Raw genomic sequence first — 6103 nt, 5'->3', positions numbered from 1 at the left:
CCGCCTCCCTCGGGGAAGACGCCGCGCGCATGCGTCCTCGCTCCCCGCCGTGGCGGGGACTCTGCGCGTGCGCGAGGGCTTCCGCGCGCACTGAACTGTTCCTGGGTACCCCGTCCGCTGCTGGGGGATCGGTTCCCCGCCCCCCCTAGTCCCCCCTTGCGACTGGACCCGCGTTTAGGGGCACAGAGCTATGCAGTGCTAGCTCTGGGAGCCTCTTCCTGAGGTCTCCCAAGTTACTTTCCCAGTGCAAGCCCCGCCCCTTGTACCCCGCTCTAATTGTGCTGCAGAGCCAGGAATTGCCCAGAACATCCTGCTGTGGCCCAGAGCCTGCACCCTCCACGAAAGAGAAGACTCAGAGGAGAAACTGAGGCTGGTGTTTTGATCAGGGAAGCTTGGGAAGCGCCCGCTGAGGGTCTGGAGGCCAAAGGGCTGGATTTTGAGGCAGTTCAACCCCTGGGAAGGGCAGGGGCAGGGGCGAGGGAGCCCAAGGAGGCGGACTGAGGGGGAGAAGGAGACGAGGTAGGGTAGTAAGGTGGGACAAGGAGCTGGGGGGCTTCTAGAAGAAGAACTTTCAAGCCAGGGCGAGCGGTCAGCTTTGTTCCGCGGTCAGCTGAGTTTGGTTAAGAGGCAGAAAGATGCTTCACCCACCTCTGCAAAGCTCTCTTGACCACGCATTCCTTTTTCTCTCCTCTCACACCTCAATTTCCTTTAATAAGGGCTATTTTGCTTCAATTTTTTAAAAAAATGAAAGAGGGGCAGGACAGGCCAAGGCCAGGCTGACCAAGGTCAGGGAATTGAGATCCATTTCAAACAGAAAATAGGGGTTGGAGCTATAGCATAGCGGGGAGGGCTTTTGCCTTGTACGCAGCCGACCCGCTTGGATCCCGATATTCCATAAGGTCCCCCGAGCACCTCCAGGAGTAATTCCTGAGTGCAGAGCCAGGAGTAATCCCTGAGCATCTCCGTGACCCAAAAAGACACAAAAAAATCAGAGAAAACACATTTCTTTCCCAGACGCCGCTAGGGGGCAGTAGAACACCGAGCACCGTCGCCCCGTGAAGGCTCCTCAAAGCTATGAGCCTCTACTTGGATGAGTGTTTTGCAGCCCGACCACGGATCTGTTTGGTTTTGGGGCCACACAGAGAGACGTTCATGGGTTACTCCTGGCCTTGCACTCAGAAGTTACTCCTGGCCGTGCCTGGTGGACAGTATCCGAGGCAGGGGTTGGAACCAGGTGCAAGGCAAGCGCCGCACCGCTGTACTACCGCTCCGGCCCTTGTTTTTATTTTTATTTAATTATTTAGTTATTGTTTTTTGAGCCACACCCGGAAGTCAGGGCTTTCTTTTAGTTCTGCACTCAGGTCTCTGGGGACCGTATGGGAGAGTTGAACCTGGGTCAGCCGTGAGCAAGGCAAGTGCCCTACCGGCCCCTCTACCACCGCCCTGGCCCCTTGCTCTTGTTTATAGCAGCAATATACTGTACAGTGCGACTCTGCCATTGCATACACGGGTGGTTGCATGCTCATCTGCGATTGTCGATCTTTCCCTCCCTCCTTCCTTCTTTTGCTTCCTTCCTTCCCTCCTTCCCGGTGCAATTCAGATGTAATTGACAGACCTTGTAAATGGAAATTTTATGTCTGGCCGTGGGAAACCACAATCAGGACAGCATCTGTTCTCAGTAATCTCTTCAGTAATCTCTCCAGTAATCTCCAGTAATCTCTCCATCTCCCTCTTCACCCTTCCCCTGCTCCCAACCCTTGCACCCAATCTCTGCTCAGATCTTTTGTTTTTTTTTTTTTTCTTTCTTTCTGGGCTGGAGCGATAGCACAGCGGGTAGGCATTTGCTTTGCATGCAGCCAACCCGGGTTCGATTCCTTCATCCCTCTCAGAGATCCCAGCAAGCTACTGAGAGTAGACCACCCGCACAGCATAGCCTGGCAAGCTATCCATGGCATATTCAATATGCCACAAACAGTAACAACAAATCTCACAATATAGACGTTACTTGTGCCCGCTCAAGCAAATCAACGAACAATGGGATGACAGTGTGACAGTGCTACAGGGTCACACCCAGCAATGCCAGCGATGCTCAGGAGTTATTCCTGGGTCTGCGCTCAGGAATTACTCCTGGAGGTGCTTGGGGGACCATCTGGAGTGCTGGCAATCGAACCCGGGTTGGCCACATGCAAGGCAAAAGCTGTACCCGCTGTGCTATTGCTCCAGCCCCCTTTCGCATTTTCTTTAGACAGGCAAACAAACAGTCACAGGCAGTGGCACCATTCTAGTTGTCTATTTTTGCTTTGGGCACCACACCTTCCTGGGGCTTGTTGGGATAACTCCTGGCTCTGTGCTTAGGGCAGTGACCCTGGGCGGTGCTTGGGGAATGCTATGTGGTGCCTGGTCTGGAACCGGGGTCAGTTTTCAGCAAGACAAACGCCTTCCCTTCTGAGGGACTGTTCAACGCATCGTGTCAGGTACAGTTCTCACTGGGGTGTCTCCCCTTTGTGTTGCTCACCGACAGCCCTGGCTGCAGAACAGACGAAATCCCAGGCCGTGTTGGAGAGTCACAGGGATCATGCTGTCACATGTGGTGGCACCAGGGCTCAAACGCGTGACCTTATGCCAGAAAAACTCCAAGTCCCCAAGCCCTGTCAGAAGTTCCTTTTCGCCTCTGAGTTGGTTCCCAGTTCCCGGAGTCATCAAGGGTCATTGCTGCTTTCAGCGCTCGGCGCGTTGGCTCGTGTCCAATCAGGGCTAATGATCAACAGAATCTGCAGGATTTCATCTCGGCTTGTGTTTGCTTTCGTCTCCTGTTTTCTCTCTCGACTGTGTCCAGGAATTCGTTTCTGTGCCTGGTGGGAAGCGTCGGACTCGGGCTCTGCCGTTTTGGGGGTGCTGACAAGGCCCACCACCCCTCAGTTGTAACGCCCCTTCATCCTGACGCAGTCTCTGCTGTTCTGGAGCCATGGCTGCCTCTGCCACAGCCCTCCCCACGCCTGCCGCCAGCCCCGGGCCTGGTGACCACGACTCTTGCCTGCTTTGTTTTTTTTTGGGGGGGGTTTGGTCACACTAGAGGTGTTCAGGGCTGACCCCCAATTCTGACCTCAAGGATCACTCCTGGCAGGGCCTGGGGCATCAGGCAGTGCTAAGGATCCACCCTGGGGCTCCCACATGGCCTTGACCTTGGGGACAGTTGAGGACCCCCCACCCCCATCCCCCCACCTCCCCCCACCCTGGCTCTGAGCGACACCGCCTTCTGTTGGCTGCCTGGCCTTGCTCTGTCTGCCTGTGTTACTGGCGGTAGTTTCTTTGGTTCCTCAGCCTGGAGCAGGCTCAGAGCCCTTGTGGTGGGGGGCGGGGGGGCTGGGGGCAAGGGGAGGGTGGGCCTCAGTGCCGAGTCCCTCCCCACCTGTGTGTGTCACTTCTTTCCACACTCTGGACCCTGAGACACCAGACACTGGCTGGCCCCTGATTCACACAGCCGGCGGGTGCCTCTGAGTCACAGTGGCTGACAGTCGGGGCAAGATAGAGCCCGCCACTTCTGGAAATGACCTTGTGCCCCAGGATGAATCCACCAGCTTTCTGGAACGCCAGGAAAGTTCTGGTCCCAGCCAGCCAGCCAGCCAGCCAGGGGGGTCCTTGTCAGGTTTGATCCCTGGCACCCATAGGGTCCCCCAGGCCCCGCTAGGAGTGATTCTTTTTGTTTTGTTTTGTTGGCTTTTTGGGTCACAGCCGGCGATGCTCAGGGGTGACTCCTGGCTCTGCACTCAGGAATTCCTCCTGTTGGTGCTCGGGGGACACTATGGGATGCTGGGGATCGAACCTGGGTCAGCCACGTGCAAGACAAATGGCCTCCCAGCTGTAGTCTGACCCTTGTCAGGAATGAACCAGGAGTAACCTCTCAGCATCGCTGGGTGTGACCCCAAACCCCGATATAAATACATAAATTAAAAGGTTGGTTTTTGTTGTCACTGTTCTTATTAGATTGGGGTGTGGTCACACTACGAGGTACTCCTGGACTTGGTGCTCAGAGGTTGCTCCTGGCCCTTCTTGGGGGACCGTACAGTGCCAGGGATCAAACCTGAAGCTCCCATATGCAAAGCTGGGGTTCAGCCCTTTGAGCTATCTCTGGGTTAGTTGGCATTTTGATGGGGAGGGGGGGTCACAATCTGCTCACCTGTGGCGCAAATCCAGCCAGGTGACATCCTTGGGAGTCCCGGGCTGGCCTGGGGCAGGGAAACGGGACTACAGTGAACCCGACACCTTTGCTGTGACCTTCCTGAAGCGTTTGAAGGCCGCCAGCGGCCACAACTTTGCCTGGCTTCTGCTAGGTGTCCCAGGAGTGCTCAGCCAGCCTTCAGGGGGCTCCAAGGCAGGGGTCCTGCCTGCACAGTGGAGAGACAGTTGAGGGGGTGGCAGGGAGGAGACAGCTTTGCACTGACTGGAGCCTGGCTCACTGGGGTGCAGGGGGTGCCTGCACACATTACTCAGTGCCCCCAAAAGGAAGGAACTGGCCTTCTCCACCTCGGGATCAGCCTTCTCTTCGCAGTCTGCAGCTCAACACAGGTCCTGAAGACCTCTGCTGCTTCGGGAACTTTCTTTACATACCCACTTGTCAGGGGGCCTCAAAGTTAGGTCTCAGAGACCAGGCTGTGGCAGTTTTGCTTGGGGAGAGTTTGGAAAGCATTTTAGGAGATTTCAGGAAGCAAAGGTAAGTGTGTCCATCCTGTTTATCCCTCAAAAAGTATCTGAATGTGGGGGCTGGAGCAATACCACACAGGGTAGGGCGTTTGCCTTGCATGTGGCCAACCCGGGTTCAATTCCCAGCATCCCATATGGTCCCCTGAGCACCGCCAGGAGTAATTCCTGAGTGCAGAGCCAGGAGTAACCCCTGTGCATCGCCGGGTGTGACCCAAAAAAAGTATCTGAATGTGAGAATGAGTAATAGAACGGAGGGGAAGGAGGGGAGAGATGGGTAGGGAGGGGAGGGTGTCTGCTGTGCAGGATGCTGACCTGGGTTCTATCCCCGGCATTGCAGAAGGTTCCCTGGGTCAGGTCAGGAGTGATTCCTGAGCACAGAGCCAGGAGTAAGCCCTGGGCACGGCTGGGTGTGGCCCCAAAGCAAACAAATAAAATAGTATCTGAATATGCGGGTGAAATGTGCAAGGGGTCATTGATGCAGTTTTGGGTGGGGGGACCAGAAGCAGTCCTGGAACCCTTTAGACAGCCAGCAAGCCAGGGCTCGGAACCGCAGAATGAACTAGAAGGTTCCCTGAGGGCTAAGCCAGGGTTACACTTTGGGATGCTGGAGATCTTTCAAACTTGTGGTGGGTTAGTGGTTGCTGCCTTTGTCAAAACTGGCAGGACTGGGCCCAGAGGGCTTTTGTCTTACATGCAGCTGACTGGGGTTCGATCCCCAGCACCCCATAGTGTCCCCCAGGCACTGCCAGGAGTCATTCCTGAGTGCAGAGCCAGGAGTAACCCCTGAGCATCACTGGGTGTAACCCAAAAAGCTAAGGGAAAAAAAAAAAAACTTGCAGGACCTGTGCTGAAGAGTGTGTGGATTACATGCCAATTACACAGACTTGGTCGACTTGGTCGGACAGAGACAAACCAGAAAAGCAGGTCACCCCATCAGTGGGCAGGGGACGGCAGACAGCAGCCACCTCTGCTTCTGTTTACGGGGGAGAAACACAGAGAGGAAATCAAGGCTTTCGTCTGGGCCTGTTGGGTTTTTTATTTTCTTATTGGGTCACACCCAGCAATGCTCAGGGGTTGCTCTGCACTCAGGAATTACTCCTGGCAGTGCTCGGGGAACCCTATGGGATGCTGGGAATCGAACCCGGGTCAGCCACATGCAAGGCAAAGACCCTACCTGCTGTGCTATTGCTCCAGCCCCTGGATCTGTTGTTTGGAGCCACACCCAGGAGTGCACCAGGGCACACTCCTAGTGGGGCTGGGGGACCATGCACAGTACTGTGGCTCGGGGTGCTGAACCCAGGTTGGCTGCATGCAAGGGAAGCACACTACCCACTGGACTCCCCGGCCCCAAGGCATTCACTGTTACTTCCTGGCCAGAAGGTAGCTTAGACAGCTGCGGCTC

Source organism: Sorex araneus, chromosome 2 (genome assembly GCF_027595985.1).
Source record: "Sorex araneus isolate mSorAra2 chromosome 2, mSorAra2.pri, whole genome shotgun sequence".
NCBI lineage: Eukaryota > Metazoa > Chordata > Mammalia > Eulipotyphla > Soricidae > Sorex > Sorex araneus.
The sequence above is the reverse complement of the archived record's forward strand: the minus strand, read 5'-3'. Positions refer to the sequence as shown.